Source organism: Lycium ferocissimum, chromosome 1, assembly GCF_029784015.1.
Source record: "Lycium ferocissimum isolate CSIRO_LF1 chromosome 1, AGI_CSIRO_Lferr_CH_V1, whole genome shotgun sequence".
NCBI classification, from domain to species: Eukaryota; Viridiplantae; Streptophyta; class Magnoliopsida; order Solanales; family Solanaceae; genus Lycium; species Lycium ferocissimum.
The window spans coordinates 36,596,886-36,600,137 of NC_081342.1; positions in this window are offsets into that span (position 1 = coordinate 36,596,886).

The following is a 3,252-nucleotide window of genomic DNA, read 5'->3' on the forward strand; positions in this document are numbered from 1 at the left end:
TTTCTTTTGGTTTCATTTGGGTTAAGATCCTCAGCTAGTACATTAGTATGATCTGATTATCTGGTATTTTATTTTGTTCTGATGAGCAAAGAGTACAGGTTAATGCGATGGAATTGTTGAACTGTTTCCCCGATATAGCACTCTGGATTAATATTACTTTTTGAGAGCTTGTTCTGAATTTCTGCGTTAAATAGCAGAGCCTGTGATATTGAAAGATGTGGTGGTTGTAGCTATGAGGGCACATCAAACAGTGGGTAATGGCTTGTCTTTAGTACCTTTGAGCAAACTGAAAGGCCTTTGAACTTCCCTTGACTTGCTGACCAATTCATTTTACTACGATGTGACGCCTTTGAAACTTTACTACAGGTTGGTGGATTAAGCCTGGAAGTTAAACAACCAGAGAAATTAAGGTAAGCCAATGTGATCATGACATTGTAGGTAGATGAGTAGTCCATGGAGCTGCATCCCTATGTACGTTTATCATTAGAAGTGGAAAGCGTTAGAGTGGGCTGAGGAAGGTGTACATGCTATTAGTGGTGACGCCAAAATTTTCATTAAGGGGGTTCAAAATATGAAGAAGGAAGCACATGAAGAAGCCGAGGATTATATATATATATATATATATATATATATATATATATATATATATATATATATATATATGAAAAATAATTTTAATCTTGTATATACAGTGCAATTTTTCGCCGAAGGAGGCTCGGATGAACCCCCTTGCTACCACCTAGCTCCGTTCCTGCATGCTACATGGGTCCTGTCTAGTTTCTCGTGGGGAGCTGGTGTTGAATGTTCTCAAATTATCAAGCCATATATGCTTTAGTTATACTTGGAAAACGCTGCTTGCCAAATCTCACCGTCTATTGTTGTTCTACATGAAGTGTAACACTGAGACATTGGTCAAATCTTTTTGGTCGTTTAGGCTATTGTATCAGCAATATGAAATAAAATTAATTATGTAATGTTGTTTTGATAATACTCCTCTTATGGGAAGCTACTTAATTGTTACTTACAACCCCTGGACATAACGTGAGATTAAGGTCAAGGGGCAACACGACTACGAGATTTAGTTAGATTACAAACGAAACGCAAGCATACATTTTATAACTATATATAAGAGAGAATCCATGAGTTTTGTAGTTCTCACAATCTCAAATTTTTTTATTTTTGCCCCTGTTTTGACCTTTATTTATATAGTTATCTCTATGTATATTGGTAAATTTTGGAAAGTTTTATGACAATTATACCACATAAAGCAACAAAGGTGGAGCAACACTTGGCAACTATCAAGAATTTTTTCCAAAAGTTAAGGGTCCCACATACTACTCTACTCTAGAGCACATATTTTTAGCCTGTTTGGCCAAGCTTATTTTTCTCCAAAAGTACTTATTTTTAAAAAGTGAGGTGTTTAGCTAAGCTTTTGGGAAAAAATAAGTGCTTCTGGTGAGTAGCAGAAACAGTTTCTCAGAAGCTTAAAAAAAATAGTTTTTGCCCAAAGCACATTTTTGAAAAGCACTATTGAGAAAAATACACTTAGAAACACTTTTTAAAAGCTTGGCCAACACTAATTGCTGCTCAAAATTGCCTTTTAAATTAATTGGCCAAACACAAACTGCTTTTCGCCAAAATTACTTTTTTGAAAAGCATTTTTTAAAACAAGATGATTTTAGAAACTCGGCCAAAAGGCAATTTCTCTTTTTGTCTGATCTACATAAAATCTACATTCCCACAAAGACTATTTTTTTTAATTTTATTTTTAAAAGTTGCAGCAATGCTCTAAAGAAGGATTCGGGCCTTTTCATTGTATACTTGCCAAATTGGAAATAGAGCAAGATATAATATTATGTAAAATTTTCACAAACAGCTACCTTTTAGCTCATTCTAACAACCTATAACTACATGTTCTACATTTACAATTCGTAGCTAGAGAACCTATATTTAGCTAGTAGATGCGTCGACTTAAATATAGGATAAATATAACGGAAATACACACGCTGAGAAAACTGAAAGTGCTTATATTTATGGAAACAAAATCTATTCCAATTTAAATTAAAATCAATTTTTAATGTTCCCTGATTCACGCAAATATCCTCCCATTCCATATCTGATCTCATATCTCATTCAAACAGCTAACAAATTAAAAAAAAAATTGAATTCAAAAAGTACATTCATATTTTTAACCAAAAAAAAAAAAAAAAAAAAAAAAGGTTCAAAACTAGTTCATCAAAAAACTTTGAAAAATAACAATATCAAACAAGTGAACAGAGCTCGTTTTAAACGACGAATATATATTTGAATTCATCTGTTGAAATATCGAATTCAAGTTGAGTTCATAATTGAGGTAACAATGTTTTCACTGCAACTTTTTTATTTTTTTTATTTTTCGAAATTTTGAAAAATATAGTCAAAATATATGAAAAATATATACGAAATATAGTCAACAGAAACCAGAATAAGTAATATTGAACATAATAATCAAAAATACAATTAAAATATAGTCATAATTGAGTTCATAATTGAGGTAACAACGTTTTGACTGCAACTTTTTTTTTTCCTGAATTTTTTCTAAATATAGTCTAAATATATGAAAAATATATCTGAAATATAGTCAACAGAAACCAGAATAAGTAATATTGAACATAATAATCAAAATACAATTAAAAATATAGCCAAAATATATATGAAAAACAACTATTAAAATATCAATCCAAAACATTAGGAATTGAAAATTTGGGTTCCATACCTCTAGTCCTCATCGGAGTAGAAGATTTCTTAGCCATTTCACTTGAATCTAACAAAAAACAACCAAGAACAAACAGTGATAATTAATTAGTTAGAGTTGCATTCTTTGATTCAAACGAAAAAAAAAAAAACGAAAATATAAGTTAAATACACGGTGAATCGTAAAAATCAGTATAAAATCTTACCTTTTTGGGGAATGAGATTTGAATTATGGGTGAAATTAATGAGTAGTTAATTAGAGATAAACAAGGAAATTGAACTATTGTAAAACTGATTTGAAATTGGAGGAAATTAAGGGATATTGGGCATAATGGCGTGTATTTAGGGGGATAGGAGAGAGGGACGTTTTTTTTGGCTTAAATTTAGGGGTGTGGAAAGTTATCAGATGAGTGGTAAAAAAGTAGTAGCTATAAGAAGTAAATATGTTATATTTTAGCTACTAAATATAATTATTGTAAAGTATAGTTATGTTCCATAAATAGGTAATAATGTAAGCTA